The following is a 24,829-nucleotide window of genomic DNA, read 5'->3' on the forward strand; positions in this document are numbered from 1 at the left end:
CCCGCAGGACCCCAGCAGAGGGTAGTGTCGTGGCGCCTTCCCCACATCCCCGTCCCACTTCTCGGTTTCATCAGACCCACAGGCTTTTTCACCAAGGGTGCTGCAGTCAGCAGGCGAGGAGGAAGCACCCCAGCGAGGAAGACACTGCCAGGGCAGGGTTAGTACTCCTTAGGTTGATTTTTCATCAGTCATTAAGGGTTTCATTCCTTCAAGTACAGCACGTATGTGGCTCTGATTAGGGTAATGGTGGTGGGGAGCCGTCCTTTATCCAGTTTTTCTGTCATCTAAATAGATTATGGCACATACACTGTTGTGCATAAACACAATGAATATACAGATTTTGTTTGTAGCTTGTAAGCAACCAAAAAAGTCATGTCTAAAACAACATGATCACGTTTTCAGCACAGTGCTCTCTTCCTCTCCTGTGACCTGCGACCACTTTCTTATGTTCTCATCCCTTTGCCTTCATCCCTGACAACATATTATAGTTATAAATAGAAAAAAGTAATTGCAGCATGTTTCATTGAGTCCTCCTTATGGCTATCTGTCACAATATAGGAAACATGTGAATTGAAATTCAGAGTTAACAAATCGGTTTCATGTCTGCAACTAATGGTTACTTGTTTAATGTAGATTTTTTTTTTCAGCTGTCCATATAGTTTATGTGTTTATATACTGATAATTACAAATGACACAGCAAGATTTTATTACTTATTCTTACATTTACCCAAAAATCCACAGATCTTATTTATATAGTTTGAATGTTCTGTAGATTTAGGGTTTATTGCTTAAATATAAAATCAATTTAAAAATAAATACAACGTTTGAGTTTTTCATTTATATTCATATTTGTACACTTTTTGGACCTGATAGCTTAAAATAAGACCCTGTCATTGATTGTGACCATTTTGTACTTGAGAAACAACTAGGTGGAGTAATTAAAGTCACCCCTTGCAGCACTTATTATATTGACTAGTGTCTCCAGAGCCTTACTTAATTCTAGTTTGTTGTTTTAAGCAGAGCATGACACTATACATTGCTGAAAAGACAGGTGTTTTAATTATTTCATCCTTGGCCCCAAAAAGTCACATATTTCTTGTCTTTTATGTAGACTAACAGCATATGCGGATTACCACCATCATGTATAATCATGAGCATCTAAAGCCAAGATAGATGAATGTGTAATTACATATGTGTAGACATGTTCATGCACACACATGCACACAGAGCAGCACTGTGCTCTCGTGTCAGCCTGCCTAAGCTTCTTCCCCTCCCCCCTCTCAACATCTCTCTCCCCTTTTTTGTCCCCCTCACCCTCTCCTTTTCCTTCCCGCTTGCTCTGTCCTGCCTGCTAGCACTATTTCAAGCCTCTGCCTAGGAGAGAGAGAGAGAGGCAGAGACGCACAGATGCGCAGTTAGAGAGAGACAGGGGAGGGGAAAGCAGGCAGGATTTAGAGTTCAAGTGCACGTGCAGAAAAAAGGCTGAATAGAGGAGAGTCGGAGCAGAAAGGAAACCAGGAAAAGAAACGGCAGGGGTGGGAGACAAAGCGCACAGTAGCTCTTTCTCTTCTTCTTTCTTTCTCTCTATTTTCTTCTCACAGAAAGAGAAGGTATTAGCCTTGAAATGGGGGGTGGGGAGCACAAAATTCAAATACCGTAAGTATAAAAGAAAAAAAATGTATTCCTATTCCTGCCTCCTCCTTTTTCCTCTCCCCACTGACACACTCCTCCTCTATCCCTCCCTCTTGGATATTTCTCCATGAACCCCCAGTCTCTCTTTTTCTCTCTCTCTCTTCTCGCTGGCTGTCCTTTCTCTCTCCTCCCACCTCACATGCACACACCCCGGACTACTTCCCACTCCTTCCCCTCACGCGCGCTTACTATCCACTTTCACTGGAGACTGACTGCAGCAAGCTTGGCTTTTTCCTTCTTTTTCTTCTGCTTTACTCTTTGGTTTTGGTTATGCCCCCATGTGAGGCACCACCACATAGACTCTTCACCCCTACCATGCATGGCGCCTCTGAAATACGCAGGCCGTGGATTGTTCCTGCATTATACTGCATGCCACAAACCGCTTGTCCTTTCCTGTAAACAGTTTTTTTCTGTTCTTCTGCAGTATTTTCGTTTTTATAGCAAAAAACTTGACTTGTATTTAGAAACATTTTTTTAAGGTGTATGCCTATGTTGCAGAGGGTTGAAGAAAAGGAAAAGAATGTCCGATTATTGAACAAATGAAGTGGACAGAGGCGAAGAATGAGGGGAAAATGGAGAGCATGGTCTGCAGGAGAAAGCGAGAAAGACAGAAAAAGAAAGACAGAGAGGCAGGAGAAAGAGTACCGGCACTGGCAAGAAAAATGGGAGGAGGAAGGGAAGAGAAGGAGGACCAGTAGGGGATAGACTTAGGAAGGAGGTATGGATGGATAGGAATTGTCAAATTTGCGGGAAAAAGGAGAAAAAACATAACTCCAGAATGAGACGAAACTGGACTTCTCTCCAAATTTGCACTCGCACTTTCTGCTCGCCCTTGATTTTTGCTTTTTGACATGATTTTTCATCACTTCTCCAGTCATCCTCTCATTCATCTGTGAGTATACCGTATGAACATGTCCTTTTCCTTTCCATACATGCATCCTCTCTGTCTTCCTTGTCTTCTCTAAAGCGTTCTCCTCTCCTTTGCCTCGTCTCTGCTTCATGTCTGTCTGTCCTCTTTTTTTTCTTGTTTGAAAAAATGTGTTTCCTAGGTTGCTAATCCCTCCATCCTGTTTGTCTATCCCATCTCGCTCTCCACCTCACTTTCCTCATTCACTGTCTTTCTGTCTTTTCTCCTTCTCCTCCTTTTTTATTGTGGGTTATCACTGTTCTCTTTGCGTCTCCTTGATAGATTACATCTGCTCACATTTAAATTAAGGCTTTGAAAAGGGATCACTGAGTGCATCCAGTTTTAGGGGGCCCATGCATGGGAGGCTAGTACATGAAGAAGGCAGGGTGTGTGCATTTGTATGTGTAACTATCCGTATTAGTCATGTGTGTCTATGCATGTTTGTGTGTAAGTATATTCGGGTGTGATTTAGAGTTAAGGGAGCCGGCAGTAGCAGACGGTTACCCCTGGTTATACATGCATGGATTTGCACAGTCATGTTTCGGGAATGATTGTGTGATGTTGTTAGTTATAAAATGAAAGTAAAGGTGTTAAAGCGAAGAAAAGCGCAGACGTGAAAATACTGTAAGTATGGCGGGGCTTCTTCTTCTTCTTCTTCTTCTCTCATTAGATTTTTACTCCCTTCGTGCTTCCCCCCTTTTCTGTCCTCCATCCGTTCATCCGGGTATCCCCAATCTATCTGTTGGTCCGCCTGTAAAGACAAAATCTGCCCTCCCAAGATGTAGTTTGGTGTCAACAAATGATAATGATGAATTTATTCCAGTGTCTAAGCTAAGTAACATACTGGAGTTAGTTTCAACAAGTTTGTCATTTTTATAATCTGCGTATTTGGTTGAGTTTACTTTTGTTTGATGTGGTTACAGGTAAAGACGGAAGCTTTGGTGCAAAGCTGTGATGCAAACATGTATACAGTAGGGTATTACATTAATTCATTGTTCTGCACTGTAAGTATAATGGGTAGTAGACATAAAAATATGATATGTAAACCGCAAGTGTGCTTTCGTCCATTTGCAGTTCGTCTGCTGTATCCTCCATTGTATATACTTTTCTCTGGCGGTATCAGCCTCAGATATCTCCTGGAATCTCTTTCCTTTCCTTTATTTCCTCTCCTGTTTTAATCTGCCTGCTCTGTTTTTTATTTACATAGCCTCCTGTTATCACGGCCCATATTTTCTCTATCACTTGCCACAGTTGTTATCTGTATCCGAGATTATTCACTGGTATCGTTCGGAGGGGAGTGCATACGTGTGTGTTCCTTCGTTGATGTTCTTTATTGGCGTGAATGTGTTAAAGATAAGCTCTGAAACACCATTTGATTCTTAGTGCTGGTTTCTGTAATTTTTGTCAGGTTTAAATCCGTTTAGCATCTGTTTGTGTAGGAAACAAGGTTATTGAAGTTATGATTGACTACATGATCTTAAAAAAGTTTTGATAAAGACAGAGCAGAGAAATACTGTTGATAAGAAGAAAGAAGCTAATTGTATAGCAGATGCTGTTAGATAACAGTTCCTGGCCTAGTTCTTTAATAATGTTCAGAATCTAAATGTGTGCTCTATTAATTCATATGTATTTATTAGATAAATGCTGAATTTTGATATGTATATCTAGACAGTATGATTTTTTTTTTATGATAAGCCAAGGGAGGTGGACGCTTGTTCAGTATCATTGTGGACTCGACCTCTCCTTGACCTCCACTGTAGCTTTCAAGAAAATGAAAAGAAAATCTTTGATGTCATAGTTTTTAGTAACCAAGTATTCATGTTTGCCAGCTAAAGACTTAGAAAAGGTTAAGAGAAATAAATCACCTTATAGCCCTGAACTTGCTCTTATTTGTTTTCAGATTTGACTTTTATGCTGTCAAACCTGCCTAGTACCTTTGATCCCATTCCTAAGGGGTTTTGATAATGCCAATGTAGTGAGACCCCCAGGTTATAAAATATTACTCAGACAGACCTGGTGTTATGTAATCTTACATAACTGAGGCGGCAACTCAGCGGGCTCGTGATCAGGGGCTCTGGAGGAGAAGCTATATGGGTCTGCTTATGGTATGAACTCACTGGCAGGGTCAACACACTCTTGAATACCTGGGCCTTAAAGGGGAAGAGGCCCCCTCTGCAGTATTCACACATATGGGCTTTAAGTGCCTGACACCTAAAGGCTGAGGAAGTAAAATAACCTCACTTATAGCAAACTGGCTGTTTGCCTCATTTAGTAATCTTATGTATATTGTGTGTAATTTCTTCTGTTCCTGTTTAAGTTGAAGACTCATATATCCTGAATTAACTTAAAATAATTTACTCATCTCTAATTGAAAGCCCCTAATCTAAAAATGGATTTGCTTAAAAATAGTTTGCTCTGTTAAGATAAGCCTACCTACAACTAGGCTACATCTGACTGCCTGTGTTCAGACAGTATGTTACAGTTAGTCAAGGTATGAAAGTCCATTGCCATTCCCATGAATCTTGTGTGTGTCTCATTCATTATTGATGACATTCAACCGCAGCATACATTAATGGATCAAACAGACCTCAGGAATTCCCATGCAAGCTACCATTGTGTTTAGCAGGTTTGAATTTGTGCTGTTGAATTTGCTGGAAACCGAAATTTTATATTTTATATATCTTATTTTCTATCAGTTAAATAAATTTTTCAGAATCAGAATCTGTTCATTCATTGTATCAAATAATCATATCTTGATTTACCTGTTTTTGTGAACAATTTACTTCTGTTTTTCAGATCCAGCATCCAAGATATCCTCCACTATTGATGATGTCAGTTGAAGATGTCTAATGATTTTTATCAGGTAAGGAAATACTTATTGTTAATTTATTTATTTGTTTTTTTTTTTTATTTATTTTAACACATATACCATATGGTCCATAATAAATAGCAGATCTTTCTTTCAAAATTCACTCTATCTATATAGGTTTGTGTAAAATTAGGTGATGTACTGACCAGATTTTTGCTTAATGGCACTCAACAGTCAGGAACACTTGGTCAGCCATTTTAGTCTGTGGCCCGATCGAAACGTCGATGCACCATCAGAATAATTGAATTACTCTTCCCTGAGTCATTCTGTCATGATTAACCTCACAGATATGTGAATACAGCAGGCAGACAATCACTCATTTTGCTGGCACGCCTGTTTGAGTCAGTTTTGTGTAACAGTGTTGGCTGTAACTTATCTTAGTAAGCAACAAGTGGAAGGGTCATCTGTTGGTCATGTCCCTATTATCAGATGTTGTTGAAAAGCCAGAGACTAAGGGTATAAAGAGAGGCCTGTGGTCAAGCCTTGAAGCTAGCTTTGGAGATGCCTCGCGTTACATTTTTGTCTTTGTGCTGATGTCACCCCTATGCCCCCGGTCCAGCAGCAGGAGAATAAGAGCTACATTCTGCCTCTGTGACACAATAGAGCCCTTCTTGCCCTGATATTTTCACAATGTGTTTTTGCAGGGCCCTGTCCACACATATACACACACATTCTGTGCAAGCGCACAGACCATCAGTTCAGAGCTGGTTGAGTTGTGCACTACACCTCATATTCTGATTATTCTTAAAGGTATTTGCTCTGAGTTTTGCTGCAGTTTGCCTACACAGTCAGTAAGTCCGATATACTGCAGGTAGCTTTTTTGATTTCTAGATAATTCATAGCGCCCACTAAAGAAGGAAAATAAGAATGCTGCTTTATGAATTGTATGGCATCTATACTACGTGTATATTGAAAATTGTTGTAATTTATGTCACGTTAGTGACAGGAAGCGAAACAAACGACTGCAGTACAGTGTGATGGTGTGGCATGGGTTAATGTCTGAGGACTGAAGGAATGTGTCCGGACACGGAGAATTCCTCAGTCCTCTGCGACTAGGGCAATGAGCTGACAAGAGTCTGCCACCTATTTTAGCATGCGCACTGCCACCATGAGCCTCCGTCTCGTTACCCTTCTCTATCTTTTTCTAATTCTGCCCGCCCGACTTTCTCTCGCTGTCTGGTTCTAAGTCTGTCCTTCTCTTCTCCCCTTACATTCTTTTGTGTTTTATTGATTCATCTTTTGTTCTTCCTGCTTGCTCTGTTTGTGTCTGTCTCTGTCTTGTGTGTCTCCTTTAGTTAATCTATCTGCCCGTCTTTCATTCATGCTATTTATTTTGCTGTCCTACTTTGCATCATGTTTTTTACCAAACTTCATTTCATCCCAACGCACTTATCGCTGGCGTCTTCAAATATTCAAGGCTTTAGGTATTTATACTCCAAATGTCATTGTTCTGTCATTGTCCTCTGATTTATCCATTCTCCAACCCTTCACCCTTGTATCTTTTTTTGTATCAAGCCTGTCACTACCTCTCTGTCTTTTTGTCTGTCTGCCACATTGAGCTCAGTGCTGCAGGTGCTTTCAGGAGGATGTGTTGGGGGTGCAGGGGAGAAAGATAAAAAAGACGCAGACCTATGCAGTATCTGTATGCTTGTGAATATCACACTGGTATGCTTATTAATGCTGTAGAATACATACGGTACCTGGTGGTGCTAGTCATGTATGATTTATATGCTGTGTTCCCACACACAGGCTGAGGGCTTTCATACCAGTTATTTGTATTCTGAGTAACTGAGTTTGCAGAATCTCACCTCTTCATTGGCTGACAGTAGGGGTGAGAGACAGACCCCCTAGTACATGTGTGTTTTTGCTCGTGGCAGATGTGGCAATTTGACACAGTCTGAACATTGCACACATGCTCCAGGAAGAGTGCAAGGTTCAAAGATGTACAGTTTACACTGTTTTATGCCTTATGGGGAGGGATACTGGGAGACACATCTGGAGATTACCTTGTTCCTCTGTATAATACAGCCATTCATAAACCGAATTACATGTGGAATATATGGCTCAAATCTTTTATTATGTATTTTTTTTGCTTTACTTGGGTGAATGATGTTCATGGTTTCCCACATCAGGAATTTATAATGAACATGAGAAGTAAAGCAGTGTAAAAATTATTTTACCATTCTCTTTGACTGACAACATACCACACCATCTGAGCTATTCTATACCTTTTTCCTCACTGTTCATCAACTATTCATCATGATGTTAAATTATTGACTGTTCTGTCATGCTAAATTATTAACTGTTCTGTCATGTCTCTGTTTCTCAGATGTGAAGATTTACTGCTTTTCTCTATTTTACATTACTGTAAATCAAATGACTTTGGGTTTTTCACTATTGGTGAAAAAATACATTTGAACATGTTAGCTCTTCTCTGGGATTTTTCACCACTTTTGTAGATTAAATGTTTAATGAGTAAATGTTATACGTATATACGTTTTCAATAATGAAATTACCATTTATTTACAAGCCTATTACTTCTGCTTAAGCATTGTATATGCATATTGTAACATACACACCTGGGTATATTATTATATCAAAATGTGTTTTTGTTTTGGCCACCCTATTTACATAAATGACAAGGCCAAAACATCTCCTAATATAATACACTCTAGTAACCACCAACTATGATCTCAAAAATAAACAAACATTAAAATAATCACTCAACATTAAATAGTCCAAATAATTGTTAGTTGCAGTGTCAACATGTTGTGCATGTAAGATTTATTAGAGATTAGAGAAGATTTATTTAGCATACTATGTGTCTGGACAGAGCACCATATGACTGTTCCGTTAATCTACTGACTTTACTAGCATGCGGATCTTGTAGTCCATTTAAACTGGCCAACTGACTTATTAGATGAAGGGACTATTTTTATAAAAATATGAAAGAGTTAAGTTATCTAGCAGGACACAATTATTGCTTGTAATGAAGTACATTTCTGTAAACTTTACTAAAAAGATTTCAGTCTCAGTTGTGTGTGAGACAAATCTATTTTAGGTAACAAAAATCTCCAAATTGTATTTGGAGCTTTTCAAATTATTTTTCATTTAGCTCTGACATCATGGGTTTAAATCTGTGTGTGATTGTTTGTATGTTCATCGGACATGCCACCAAGCACCTAAAGCCCTGGCAGTTTCAGACAGTGAGGGGAGGTGAGACGTGAGTAATAGCAGTGACTGATGATGTCACAGACGGCATCGTGCCGCTTCAGCTGCCCCCCTGACCCGGCTTTAGGATGGCAGCAGCATTGCGCAAGCACCCGTGGGTAACACACGCCAAAGCACATTAGAGGCAGGGAGATGGAGAGAGGCAGGGATGGAACACACAGAACACAGCTCAGGGGGACAGAGAGAGAGGCCGAGAGACGTGGTGGGGGGGCGGGTTGTCAAATCAAAGAGGAGAGAGATGAAGATAAGCTGCGAGACATGGTGATGTTTGCCTCTGCATACAGACTGTCTGGTTGGAGTTGATGTTCTACATTACTGCCTCAGGTATCTCTGTCTCTGTAGCACTCTCTATAGTTTTTTTTCTCCATCACTTAGGTTAAATACAAATAGGTCTTTTACAAGTAAAAAAAGAAAAGTGAATGCTGACACTAAAGTCATATATTTACTGATTTTATCCTCCTAAATATGTTAAGGATATTGCTGCTTTCCCCTCTTTTGTGTTACTTTAAATGGACACACAATCATGAGATTAAAAAAAAAAAAGTTATTAGCTGAAATACTTAAGAGTGCGTCTCGCTCACTCGAGACCGTTTCTTCTGCACTTAACATACATTTTTATCTTTGCCTCCCTCTTTATCTTGTTTGAATCCACGGTCACTGTCACACAACTTTACTCACTGTGTGAAATTGCCAAAGGTGAAAATGATAGTGCGAGTTCAGCAACAGTGAAATGAGCAACAATGATGTAGTTGAAGAACTGCTAAGCTCGCTGCTTCAGACATTTTTCTCCACACAGGTCTGTGAGATTGACTGGGTACAGCCTACTGGCACCAGTTGAATCACATGTAGACTCTTCTTTTTTGTCAAGATTTGATGTTTAGCCTGCAAACACCTACGGCTCACAGGAAATGCTGTTCTTTAAGGGCTATTATAGAACTTAATAATGGAAAAACTAAAATATTACACAATAATATAATAACAGACCTAGTAAGTTATCCAACATATGGTTGAAAAAGGCAGCATAACGAGGCTGGAGTTTTAGGTATAAGCAATGTAGACATAGGATTTTGACTGTGGTTTTATAAGTTCAATTTATTATTGGCTGTAGTGTGTCATCAAGCTTCTTTTCTGTCCCACCCAAAAAATCTCAACCACAGATATGATGAAACCATTTAACGGACTTACTACAAAAAATCCTTTTGTCACATTGTCAGCACATTTTTTAAAAATGTTTAATGTGATTAGAAACCATCAGGATTAAATTTGGGTTGGACAGGTGAGATAGCAGTGCTTCCCTATCAGCACTATGGTTCCTTTGAGCGAGGGAGCCAACTGGTCCTGTGGCCAGATTACAGAATTACTGGGTGAAGCCAATTTTAACATCATACTCCGCATTGTGCCACTTATAATGTGTAATAGTATTCACAAAATTTACAAGCACTTAAGTAACCTGGTTGTAGTTGGTTCTCTTCAGCAAGCTAATTTTGTACCGTTCATGTATATGTGAAGCATGGTTACTGTAATCAGAGTAGGAGATCAGAGAAACCTGATTTGTCCAGATTGATTTCTGCCTGAGAATGCTGATTTTTATGCCATTGGAGCATCATCATCTCCCACTGTACAGTTAAAATCTGTGAGCCGTGCTTCGTCAATAAGTCTGAGATACAGAAGAAATCTGATTACTGGTCTGCTGCAAGTATGTGGAATTTGGAAATTGGAAATTTCTACATACATAAATGTGTTTCCCAATTATGGGGTTAACCTGATTTCACTTAAATATTTCAATTCAGTCCACTTTTACACATGTTACATAGTAAGGTCAAGACCTTAGCAAATTGTAAAATAAAAAAGAACAAATCCCCCTTTGAGAAAGCACTATGGGACAGTGGAGAAGACACAAACAAACTCTGAGTTACCAGGTTACTTAAATGCAAGTAAACCTACTGAAAGTCCCCACTGCTAACTAGTGGATTCTGAGAAATTAGTCGCTAAAGAACCTCTTCAATTAAACAATATAGCTGAAGGCATCATAGAAACTGCACTTAGAGCTAATAGAGGTATTTATCACTGAAATCCATCTCAAGAGCCACAAAACCTTGAGCTGGAAGTGGAAGTGGAGAGTGCCCGTTCACAAGCACTCTGTTGTTTGTGTTTGTTTTCACCACTATCACTTCAAAGACTCATTCAGTTCCAACTCCCAAATGGCTCTTGATTCTTTGATCTCACAGCCGCGAGAGGAGCAGATACACAAAGCTGAGCAGTCCTGTTTGCAATTTCAAAGCCATACTCCAAAGCAAAAGAATCTCAGATATTTTTCAGCATAGGTGGAAAATGCATCTCTGTTATTGTATAAATGTTGCCAATAACTGTACCTGAGATAATGAGTACTAGAATAGACATGGAGCAAAAAGGATGTAGACCTATGTAGCTGGTAGAAACGCCCCAATTACTTAACAACTATCATAAAGACCAAAGACCAAGAACATGTTAGTGACACTGTATTGCTCAACTCAAAATCATATTCTCAACAACAGAAATATCATAATCAAATACCTGCTGAACTCCATTGCAGTCTAGACAAGTCCAGTTTATCGTGTTCACCAGAGGATCAGTTAGGCAGAAATTCAGAGAAATCCATAACTAAATCCAAATCAAGTTTTTTTTCTGAGTGCAAACCAAACCAAACCCACAAACAGTGCTGATCCAAATAGTTGATTAATCAATGACTCATTTCAGTTGTTTTTCAAGCAAAGTGCCAAATCTTCAGCTTTTCCCTGTTTCACATCATTGCAAACTTAATATGTTTGCACTGGAGATTACTGTTTGGACAGTGAAGAAAGCTGAAGAGCTCATAGAAATTGTAATAGACATTTTACAGACATAAACAATCTATATAGAAAATAACCAATAGACAATGAACATAAATCATTTAGCTCTGACATCATGGGTCTCAATCTGTGCATGATTGTTTGTGTGTTCATTGGACATGCCACCAAGTACCCAAAGCCATGGCAGTTTCAGACAGTGAGGGAAGGTGAGACGTGAGTCAAGTCACTTTTATTTATATAGCACTTTTCAGAGAAAATACAAACAAACTGATCAATGCAGCAAAAGAAAAACAACTAAAATTAAATCAAATGTGACATTTACAATGTCTTCCACAGCGACATCCTATATCCTTCGATTCTCAAAGTGGATAAAGTAAGACTCCCACCAGAAAAAACTATTTAACTGATAAAAACGTGAAGAAAATGCCAAGAAGAGCAATAGAAGACCGATCCCTCTTCCAGGACAGATGCCTCATGTACAGAACACAGTTTTTCCCAGAAATGAACGCTGTGTAACAAATTGTCATACAACAACAATTTACAGCCCTTCTGAAAAAAATTCTTTGATAGTATGATTTACTGAAATTTGCAATAAAATAATAAGAAATTGAAAATAAGTCTTAACCCTTTTCAATCTGAATGTGTTATATTCTTGCATGTATGACTGTAAATACTGTCACTCAACTGAAAGTTTAAATAGAAAAGTTAGGATTAAATCTTTGCTAGCCTGAGATTTCTAATCTTATCATGCTTGGTGAAAAGTAAATGTGTCATCTTGGTGCAGAATGGAAGCAAAAGGGTCAAAGTTCACTTTTACTACAGCTGCTGTGTGCATACACTGGCAGATGTTGCTGCTGTAAGATCTTAGATCAAGGTTTGTTTATTAATAGTCAAAGCTCTTACTGTCACCAGAGTGGTGTAAAAAATGAGCAGTTTCACAAATAGTACTAAAGTACTCTATTGTAAAAAGAATGTTAGTGATGTTGATTATTACCAGAATTACAAGTATGAAAAAGCAGGGCAACTTTCTGCAAAGATAAATAAATAAAATACAACAAGTACAATAAGAACAACAAATGCTGTATAATATATAATACAAAAAATACTTATTTAACGTGGAAATGGTCTCAGTGAGATTGAACATAGAAATATAAAGAAAAGAAAAACTGTCAAGTGTCATATCACTACTACTGTCCATCAAAGCTAAACCACCAGTGACGCAGGATGCCAGGGTTTTCTCCAGAGCACTACTGCTCTCGTGTAATTTTCTGTTTTCTCTCTATCTCGCTTAACCATCCATTTTAACCATCAGTGACCTCAAAGCACTGAGGTTTTGACTGTAGAAATGAGTGGTCTATCCCAAGTGTACAGTTAGTTGCTGTGCTGCTGGTAACACATCACCCCCTCCAACCCACCAACACCCCTCCTCCTCCTGTGTGGTGCATCACCCCACTCACTCGCTTTCAATCTCTCCTTCTCTCTCCTTCACTCCCTGGCTTCATATTGATCTGAATTCATTTGTTTCCTATTGATCTGCCACTCCACCCTCTGCCGCATTGAACAAACACAAGGACACACACCATGCTCACACAAGCCTCACACATGCTCCTGTACAGATGTAGCAAATGCGCACCTCGTGCAAGACTCACACATGCACAATTATGGACAGAAAAAAGGCTAGAGAGTTTCCAGAAGCTAAAAGCTTGAAGGTTTAGAGAGGTCTAGATTTCGTATTGATCCAACACTTCAGGAGTGAGATGAAAACACAGACAGGCTAGGGCTGGCACAGGCAGGCGACACAATTACAGCTGCAGTTCATGTGTAAGGTTTGCTGAATTGAATTCAGAGTCATTAGTATAACAAATGAAAGGATTTCAGTTGTTGTTTAGAAATGTATACAAGCCTCATGTAATTTGTTGCAGTGGTTGTGTATATCTTGAACACCATTCATAGTCTTATCAATCAAGTTTAAGGCTTTCGGAAGACTGTGATAACATATAGAGGAATGTTAGAATGAAATATGTGGTATTAAAAGCACAGACCCTAAACTCAATTTTATTTTTGTAGAAAAATAAAATATATCAGCATATAGGTAATATATTCAGTAATTATTACTCATGTTATTGCATATTTTGTTTATCATGACGAATGCCATAAAGGCTGGGTTGTCTCCCTAAGCAGGAAATCCAGTTTGAGTAATATGCAAATTTGATGCCTTAACACACATCAAAATGCTGTTTTTAATATTTATAATGACACACAATTATCACAAATATTTAGTCTTTTTAGAAGCCAATATACAAACTTACATTTAGAATTGGATGCTGTGGCTTCTTGCTTTAATGTGGTGAGAATTTTCAGCTGCCGATCAAAATGTGCTAGCAACTATTTATGCTACAATGATGTATGCAGGGTTGACTCAAAATAAGCTATAGAGATTGTGTTCCTGGTTATTAATTAATATATCATCTACTGCAGAAATGTGGCTCATTGATGCTTTTTTCCTGTGCTTTTCGACTTGTAGCAATAAAAATATGTTACTAATAAATTATGTCACTAGGATCAACTCACAGTTGTTTCTTGAGAAATACTTTTTCCCAAACATTAATAGATCCTTTAAGGCCTAATGTTTAATTCATCATTTTAGTGGTGGCTTTCTGTTTTCAGTACGCTGTGACAGGTTGACCAACCTATCTTGAGGCCCCACCAGCCACTCCAAATTTTTGGTTGGTGGTATCAAGTTGCCATGACACCAGACTGTTTGTCCTGCCCTCTGACCTCCTTTCAGGACATGCTGTGCTCAGTCAGACTGCATCTCCAGCAGTGGCTTGAGTTCAAAGGGCCAGGGGGAAAAGAGGCTAGGGGGATACGCTGTGCTTGCTCTACATAATATTAGATAAGATGCTCTGGAGACGATACTCATGCTCCTTAAGTGCATGCAGATTGGAACACACAGACCCATATATGCTGTATATAAACTTGTGGGCATTACTGAGCACACACCAACACAAAAGCTACACTTTTGTTGTGTTGCAGTGTCATAATTATTGCATTTGTTTGGCTCACTACCACATTATTTATGATGCTGGATTGTATTTTCCGGCATTTTTAATGTATTATTCAGCACCATTGTCTTTAACCACTTCTGCTTTATCACCCTCTTGCTTGTGTTGTTGGAAAAGTATCCATTCTTGCCATTATCTTCCACTTTGTTATCTATTTCAGACTTGGCACACAATGTTTGAAGCGTCTTCTGTAATAAATGCATGTGTCTCTATTAATCTATTTTTGCTGCCGTGTGCTTCATCTGCAATCAGGGATTGGTCCATTATCATTTAATTATCTTGTAGTGTTCATTCATAATTGAGTCCAGGGTTTAGTTTTATCTTTTTTTTTCTTATAATGGCACTGCTACTATGTGGTCTAGTTATAAACCAGAAAAGGTTGTGTCTGTTGTGTCTGATGGGTGACTTTATTTATTTACTTATCCCAACTACATGGCTAAGTGTGCTTATTGATGTTCCCTTTCCTATCCTGTGGTATGCTAATAATCTGCATGATGCTCTGCTGATTTCAGGAATGTCGTGGTCAACCATAGAAGCCCCCCACTGAGAAGAGAGCCATGGGAAAAACCTCAGACTAAATCCCAGTTGTGAGGTAAATGCTTTTGCAACATCTGTTTCTTCCCATTTATACCAACAAAGACTCTTTTAATTTGATTGAAATGACAGAGAGAGTAGAAAGCTTGAGAGATCAGAGCTAGTGATGGAGAACGTCAGCTCTAGCTTTACAGAGAGACACTAACTTTTCTCAGCTTTTTTTACTTCTCTGATCGTTTCTTTATATGTCCTCCTGTCCCTTTTATCTGTTTTTTATCATAAATATTGTTTTTATTAGCAATCCTTATTGTAGCGAAATTGCTCCTATCAATGCTCCTTCTGAACTGTTAGAAATCACACCTGAAAATCAAACCTGCTAAAAGAAGACAAAATCTAGGAGCCATTATTTTGCAACTCGCAGAACTGCTTCCAGGCCTGCCCTCTCTCTCTTTCTTTCTCTTTGACCAGCACACACAGAGAAACAAAAATTAGAGTTTATTACCCAACAAATCTGCCTCCCATCAGTCACCCACCGATTCAAACCAGTAAAAAGAAAACCAATTTAAATTGTTCACATTATTTTAAATAATTGCAAATAGGGCACATATAAAAGCCCTCATTATGTAATAACATTAAATTGTTAGTGAAGATCATGCTGTGTGCATTGGACACATTTGTGAATACACACACACACACACACACACACACACACAAATATAGACATACTGCCTCTCCTACTCTCACACAGCAACAACACACAGATCATGTACACACACACACATACTGGCCCACACAACCCAATAGCCATAGACAACAGTGCCCTAGCAACCATTGGGCATCATGCCAAGCCACTGAGGTTGCCTAGTAGTGTGTTCCCATGGTAACGATTTCTGCCTTTGTAAATAAGGTACGAGGAGAGTGAAAAGGAGGGTTTGGGAGAAATTGCACTACAGAATCTCATTCTATCTTGAGAGAGCTAATAATTTATGGTTTGTGAGAAGCAGGTACTTATCGTAGCCCTGCACCAAGCTATCATCTGACTGAAGAGGTGCATTAACGTCTGTAGAGATCTCGGGTGCGAGTCCTCACCACATAGGCTCAGATCCAGTTTTGAGGGGACGCATGTAATCTTAGTCGTCTTCCCGATCTGTAAATGACTGTAAATGATTTCTTTCTTAATATTACTGGCAAAGTAATAATGGCATTGTAGACTACGCTAAAATTAAATATCAATTCACTGAGGAAATTTAATATATTCATTTGCGTGTTTATGTATTAGTTATTAGGTAGTTATAAAGTAGTCACCTTTGTTTTCTGTTACTTGACTTTGGTTTATATTCACATTTTTACTATAAAATGAATTAGAATAGCTTTTTCCTAAATAGTGTGTGCCTCTCTGGAAAATTGACTGGACCGGCAGCGGTACTTGGCTTTGAGTTTGAGAACCACTGCCTGAGACCTGCATTCCTGTTGAGCTGGCACTTGCCAGGAGATTCATAGCTGCGGTTAACAGTTTATTTGCTGTCACTGGGCAGATTTTGCTCCTCTGTTCCCTTACATTGTTTGGATGGTGCCGTTGTCTATGTGCGTCACTTCTCAAAGACGATGAGTGGTTGAGAGTCACATGAAATCTTTGTTCTGTCTTTCACAACAGAGTCGAAATAGTTTTTGTTTATTTTTTTTTAAGAATAATGGTTTATTTAATTGACAGAAATGTCTTATTGTGAGGCAGATGAGTGCCTGATTTGAGTAGTTTTCTGTCATTAATTAGCTCTCCATTTGGTCAGTTACTCAGTTTTATTCATTTATTTATTCAGTTTTCGGTTTTGTTTGACACGTAAAATACAATAAGGGTTGTTTTCACTGTCCACTGTTGTTCACTGTTCAATCTTGTTGATAAATTTTATGTATTTAATATAGTTTTGGGGAGTGCAGAGTATCATGCTTATTGTTATCACCAGTGCCATCTTGAGATTGTGTCGTAGACTCCATGCAAAATTGCCATACATTACATTTAATTTGTGTGAAAACGAGAAACACAGTTAAATTAAATCAATTATATTTTAACTAATTTCATAGAATATTCATAAACATAAAATCTGCATAGATGCCAAATTGTATGCCATAAATAATATTTCTGAAAATAAATAGTCTTGCTTTATACACAGTATATAATTATTCCATTGAAATGTGTGCCTTCAATGTTATTTAAATAAATGAATCAAAATTGTAAACCTTAGCAAATTGAACGTTTGTAGAGATTTTGTTGCCTTAATGGAAAAGCCACTTCCGCCGGTTTTCATAAATCTTATGCAATGAATGAATATTCCCTCAAAACACAAGATTAATTATCTTTGCAGTAATGACAGAGAAACAATATGTTATCACACAGCTATTGCAAGATTAGGACATCATGATCATGTGCGTGATAATCCATATGCCCAAAGCCATTATTAGATGTGATAGCAACAACTTAAATTAAATAAAAAAATGATTTACATATAAACTTTACTGGAGGGAATCACATAAGCAGAATATTGCAATTTAAGAACTGGCAGTAATTATTGTTTTGGACACTGTGACAAGTTTGACAACAAAACATTTTTGACAGATTTCATAAAAATAATTAAACTGAAAATGTCATAACAATACAATACTATATGTATTATAGAAATGTAGTGACGTGACTATAATTAACTTTGGCGCACTTGGGGCACAACCAGTTTTCCACTAGTTTCAGGTTTATTAACGTTTTGGTTAATTTAGGTGTACCTGGATTTATACTTTGGCTCAATATAATTAATTTGTTTTCGTTAACTCAAGCGGGCGAACTGTAATCCTTACAAAGCTTCACCTGACCCGACACCAGCCAGGCTTCGGGCTTATATGCCACCCAGGCCTCCAATGCAGGGACTTCCCACCAGACACAAACACACCCAGGCAGATTGGCAAAGAACTGGCATTGGCACAACCATGCCGCATTCATGCGTGATCTGACTGGGAATGAGATGGTGGGAGAGGTTTAAAAAGGGGAGGAGTGGAATCAAGGGGATGAAAGGGGGGACTTAGTTGGCATGAACAGAGAGATTGCCTGAGAAAAAAAAGTTGTGAAAGATTTTGAGGCCTGAAATGTTCAGTGACGAAGGACAAATACAAGGCAGGAGGACAGCTAAAGAAAGAAAATGAAGGGTAGGCAGAGGGTGGGCTTTTACTATAGCAGGGCAGTGGAGAGGGGCGAAGGGGAATGGGTTTGCATTTGGAAGCTAGCCAATAAAAAAACTATGTCTCTATTAAGCATATGGTACTAATAGTCTTTAAAGCTAAAAGTTAGTTGGCTCATTTTCCTTTAATGGAAGGTAAATTGTAAATCTTTGGTACAGTTAACAAGTTGAGACTGATTACAAAAGGCTTTTATCCCTGTAATGCAATTGAACAAGACCAAACACAGCTATTCATGATCTGTGTTGAGCTTTGTCAGTGAGGTCCAAGTCATCTAAGACTTTAAGGTTGTGTTTTTGGTGCATTGAACAAACTGAATTCAAGACGCAGCAACTCAGCTCAGCAGCTATCAAGTAATCAATGAGTCCATGAGGCACACAGGAAGGTGTCAAAACACAGCCACTGACTGCTAACAACAGCCAATTTGCTGTCTTTGCAGGAGTTCACCTTAGTTGGTGTTGAATGTGTGGGTGTGCTCCATTATTTATGGAGTATAATGAACGAGATTGACTGGATGGTGTTGTTACTCCAAATCGTCCAATTACTCACCCATTAGATCCTATTTGTTACACTGAAGACTGCTCTACAATGCACAGATTTTGGCATTTCCATGAATGTACCTTAGTAAATGAACTTATAATCTTGTTTTTAGGTTCTAAGAAATCTGCAGCATTCCTTGGATTCTGAATAATATAATAATATATAATATACACAATCTAGCTAAAATACTACATTTATCTGTATTTAATGTCTGAAAATACCTAATTAATTTTGCACTCTTTCTTGAACTTATATATTGGACTATCTAGGTTTCATAAGGACACAACACCAAGCCTCATTTACTTGCTTCTATGTAGCAGTGTCATTCTCTTTAGGGTGCGTCACATCAACAACAATGTTTGACTTTAGCTAAGTGTCTTTCACTACACTCACTATATGTGTGATAATCCACCACCACAAGGTGAGTTATGCCTCTTTAGGAAAGCATAGCTTTTGAAAGATATTCTTACCTTTATGTTTTGAAGAGAGAACATATAAAAATGGACACAGAATACTTCGGGGGAACCAGGAGACTCAAAAGAAGCAATTACAAATGGTGGCATCATGTTTTACAAATGTGTATTTTAAGCTTGTGTGTCGTAAATGTGATGTGGTATGTTTATATTAGTGAAAGGTTTCAAAGGGCGAATCAAATTATAAATGAACTGATTTGTTACAGTAAATACATTTCAGAAAAATTCTCACCAAAAACAGATTTGCTTTTTTATCCAGTCATGCAGTGCAGTGTCTGCTTGGAGCAACTGCAGCACTATTAAACTTTGCTTATGGTATTGTTTCAGCTTTTCACAAAGCTTGGTTATGTTTAAGTATACATTGTGGTCTGGTTTAATAAATAGAAAGCGTCAGTGACTTTAGACACATGTTGATATTTTTTCTGATATTTTTGAATTTATTCTAAAATGTATGGAAACTGTTGCTTACTGGAGTGCACAAGTATATGATGCTATTCACAGAGCTGAAATTATTAGTTGATTAATCAATCTGTCAGCAGCCAGATAATTCATCAGCAGCTAATTTGATAATATAAAGTACATTGTTTGAGTAACAGCAATAGCGGCAATGCAGAAACAATTGCTGGGTTTCGACAATTTGGCTAATATGAAAGTAAAATAAATACATTTAATACTTAATTAATGTTTAAGTGAAATGGAAACACAAAAGGCAAGCTTGACTTCAACCTCGGATTAACAATGAAGTACTGCACAGTAGTGCTGAATCAAGTCTCTCAGCATATGGAAGATTCCACCAACTCCACTTGCAGAAGTAGGTCAGGCAGACGCCTACAATAAGCAACTGCAGGTTAAGTGCCTGTCTTTGTATTCAGAGACAGTGAAGGTCTGCCTTGGCCTCTGGTGGGAGGGGGGTGGTCTGTGTACTGTGTCTACCCACAAGAGGGAGACAAGCCCACAGAAACGCATAGATTCAAAAAAGTAATTGTTTTCATCTCCAGAAGTATAACAGTATTCAAATTTACCAGTATTCAAATTTTCACCTCGTTTATTTGATTTAGTTTGGAACTGGATGAAGATAGTATTTAAAAATTGTTGGAAAGTATACATCTGAAACATAGCTTTGTGGGGAATGTATGAGATCATGAAGGAAAAGAGAGATGGTCTGGGACGTGGAAGACAAAGACCGAGAGTCAAAAATTAGAAGACGGCATGGAAGAAGAAGAGATGCTAGTGTTGACCCTGCTTCGGTACTCTGCAGTGTGAGGTAGTTGGTTGTATGGTTTCGCATAATAAACAGCCTGGAGATAACTGTACAACCTTCTAGCTTTCCCTGCGGTGTCACCCAGACTTCACACAAATCACCCTTTATGCCTCTTGGAGTGGTAAGTACTGAAGACTGACAGGAAGGACTATGAGTAAATTAAGACAATGTCAATGTAACAGTACAGTACAGTTCCTATTAAATGTGACAAAGTAATACAGAAAAGTATATCAGGGATGTTTAGTAGTATAAACCACATAATAGAATAATGTATAAGGGGATTGGTCTTTTTTTTGTTTCTGGTTTATAGTGTCTCTTTTATGATACATTTTATTTTTTCAGGGTCTGTTACTAAATATGTGGAGGATAAACAAAAGAGCTGCACTGACAGGTAATTCTACCTTTCTCCTTGAGCAAATTAAATTTTAAACCCATAATCATATTGACACAAAAACAAGCTACAAAACTGTTTGTGCACTGACTTTAAATCTAATATATCTGAAATACTAATCAGGTTTTGCTGTCGAGGTCCAGCTAATTCAGACATCAATATACCCACCTTGCTCTGCAGTGCTCTTTGATTTATTTGGTGCAGTCCAATGGGGTATAGAGGCAACCATCAATAGCAGTTTGTTTCTGTGCTTTCTTAGCATATAAAAACACAGAATAACATTACACTGGAATGTGGTTGGGAATGTTAAAACCAGGGGAACAGGAAAATCCTCTTTTAGAGAACTAATTTAAAGTAATTTCGTTGTAGGTCAGGGGCTTTTTTAGTCTGTAAGAAGGTGTGAATTGTGTTTATTTTATATATCAGCCTTCATTTTAACAGTTTATCAAGATCAATTTAATCTGCAGTTTGAAGCTTTGATTTTTTATTTAACTTTTATTAATTTAATTAAATATTTCACAGATGATGAAGTTTACGGCAGTATGCCTCTAGTTTTGTTTAATTTTACAAGCCTTTCTCAGTTAATATGTAAGTCTGTGTGACCTAAATGCTCAAATAATGAAAGCGTGTCCTGGAACACACGGCTGTATGTGAACTTGCTTACCTCCTCTGTCTCCTTCTCCTTCTTGCGCCCCAACAACTCCCCCACCACCAGCCCCACCCCCCTCTGTCCCCTAGTGTGTCTGGCTAGTGGCTCAGACACTCAGTATCCGCATTGCGTTGCAGTACTCCTGCGAGGAGGGGAAAAAGAGCATATATCAGCAATCTCAGCGCTGCTCTTTTCTGTACGCACACAAAGAAACGACTCCCCTGCATGTTCCAACTCAAGAGGAAATACAACCGCCACAATAGAGCTGCCTGCCACCTGCTATTTTAGAGAAAGTGCCCGATTTCTACATCTCCTTGTACATTTAATGCTGATATTTTATACATATTTGTTAATTTTGGTAGTTTATTGTATTCTATTCCAAGACATAACTTTACATCTGAATGAAATGAAAAAAATATTTTTATTGAAATTAGTCACAACACACATGGTTGGAGTTTTTCTTTTAAAGGTACAAAGTTCAGCTATGTGATTTTGCAATTTACTTATTTCTCACAATAGGACAGTGGATATTTGGGAATTGGTGGAACATTGGTAGATAGATTGATGTGTGATGAATTGTGCTGATAGCAGGCTGTTGTGTTAATAAAATATAGAAGAAGAGCAGCAGTGTTGTGGTCAGAATGGCTGGGAGGTTAATCACCTTTGGGCTTGCTGTGGCTTTGATCCTCATGCTGTGTAAAATCTACAGCCTCCGTCTGTGAGCTCCCCCCACTGCCTCTCTTCCCCGTTTCCACCCTTCTTCACACACACACACACAGACACTCTCTCTCACACAGATGCATGTGTGTACAGCGGTGCACAAGGACGTGCACGCACCTCACACACAAGCAGCTCCCTCTGAATACGTTCACTCTCTCTCTTCCAGATGCACGAACGTAGCAGCACAAGTTCAAACACACATAAACACAGAGTAATAGACACCCACGTAGAGAGACACAGCATCATGTGAACGTAGGCTGCAACATGGGCGAGACGGGACGTCACGGCTGGAAAAAAATATAAGGGGTTAGGGTAGGAGAGAGAGGGGGAGAGGTAAAAATGAGGGGAAGGGCTGAGACAGAGCGAGGGGAGGCGGGGACAGAGTGATAGAGTGTTCAGGCAAGAGAAGAAGAAAGCGATAGCTGGAGATACTGCATGCTTGCTTAAGTGTCTGAGTGTGTGTGTATGTGCGTTCATGTGTTTGTGTGTAATCTATGTAGGTGACACAGATTTATGAAAGGAGGGGGTCATAGATAGAGGAGCTGTTGGTTGTTGTTGGGGGTTGGGGGATGTGGGGGTGTTGATACAGCACCAGATTATGGAATCAATGCAATTGTCTGTGCGCGTTTAACTGTGCGTATGTGTGACTGTGTGGCATACCTGTCTCATAGACATTGCTTTCTTTGGACTCTAATCGCCCGGAGAATTAGTGATGTGACTTGGCAGAGAGAAACAGGCACAAAACAGAGCCAGGGACAGCGCCTGAGAGAGGGGAAGAAGAAGAGGAGAGACAAAAACAGGAGAGCGAGAGAGATGGAGGGGTAGCGAGAAGGGAATTGCTTCTCTATTCGCTGCTGCGTACAGAGCTCAGAGAAAAGGAAGACTCTGAAGATGGGGCAGGATAGGTTTTATCAACGTTATTTTCTTAATTACTGGATTAATTGATGCCTTTCTTTGACTCGGGGAAAACGGATCAATAACTCATCGTAAGAGTGCGCTGTGTTCTATGTGTGTGTGCGTAATTGTTTTATCTCCATGCACTTGTTGTATGCATGTGCACACATGAGTGCATGTGTGTGTTCATGTAAGGAACACCAGGCAAAGGCAAATGGTGAGTTCAAAATGACTTAAGCGGTCCAGATGAAAAATCGAGAAAACAATTCAACCGACTACGTCCAACCGCCATCTTCCCTTCATTTGTGTCCACCTTCATCTTCATTCTTTTTAACAGTTGATCATGAGAATATGTCACTTCGATCTCCCCTTTAGCCTCTGTTTTTTATCCACCGGTCTTTGTCTCTGGTGTATTCGAGAGCAGCAGAGAAGCTAATCAAACTGGGACAGAGGAAAATATCTCAAAGCACAGAGACAAAGAGGAAACAGAGAGAGGCAGGCTAATTTTTACCACAGGCGGCGAAAGGCTTCATGTTCTGTGTACCTTGTTTTGTTTGTCTGCATGTGTGTACACCTGGGACAGACAAATCTTGTAAGTTAAGAGACATGTTCTGGATTGTTGACAGACAACTGTCCGCACAGACTATGGGATGCAAATGGAGCTTTTCAGCTGTGTGCCAGTTGTTTGAACCCTGGCTCATATTCCTCGTGTGGCATCTGCAGTGTCAAGCTTGTGTGACATTTATTTTGTCTGGGCAAGAGTAAATCAGTGTTACTCCCTCAAGGCTGAACATCTTTGTCATGGGGGAGTGATTGCATAATCCTGTGAAATCACAAGGCCTGTAGGAAATATAAGACGACAGTGTTGTCTGCGGCTCCAGGCACAGCTGTCTGTGGATGTTTCATGTATGTGCACAAGCAGAGTCGAGTGTGTGTGCGTGTCTATGGACTGCATGACCGCTCTCTGTTGGAGCTTAATACTCATACAGCCAGGCAGCTGTATGTTCATCTCATATGCAAATCCTCATTTATACATTAAATTTGAGGATTTTCATCTGCGTATGTGTGTCTATCTTCAAACGCTTTGTCCATCTGTCTGCCAGCAGGGGGCACTTTGTTTGAACGTCTTTCTGCACAGACCTGCACTGAAAAGAGGCGCTGGCTATGTGAGGAAGAAGGACAGTGGAAGGGCCCTAAAAATTAAATGATCTCATAAAAAACACTACGAAAACTGACATTTATATGTATTTTAACATTTATGTCCTTCTTTTACAGGGGGTCCTGTCCAGTTGTGCTGATGTGTCAAGATGAGCGATTTCGTGCTGGACTGCATCGGCATCGATAACAGACAACGGTAACAAAGCTGTGGTAAAACATGATGTATAAACTCTATTTTTGCTTGATGGTATGTATGTATCCTTAATTAACATTATATTAATTTTTTGTATTGTAAAACTACGTTAATCTAATTGAGCCACGTAACAAATTTCACAATAAATATACGTGACATTGACATCACTTTCAGTATTGCTGAAGTGTGATAGTGCGATATTAAC

General features: G+C 39.0%; 1 long non-coding RNA gene across 1 annotated transcript; it reads left to right on the forward strand.

Annotated features, from left to right (window-relative positions):
• Positions 1-24,718, forward strand: LOC113154669. The gene is made up of 5 exons (XR_003298055.1): positions 1-157; positions 5,396-5,462; positions 15,105-15,184; positions 20,962-21,010; positions 24,549-24,718. It is a non-coding gene; the product is annotated as an uncharacterized LOC113154669 (long non-coding RNA).
• Positions 24,719-24,829: the final 111 nt, after the last annotated feature.

Source organism: Anabas testudineus, chromosome 11 (genome assembly GCF_900324465.2).
Source record: "Anabas testudineus chromosome 11, fAnaTes1.2, whole genome shotgun sequence".
Taxonomy (NCBI): Eukaryota; Metazoa; Chordata; class Actinopteri; order Anabantiformes; family Anabantidae; genus Anabas; species Anabas testudineus.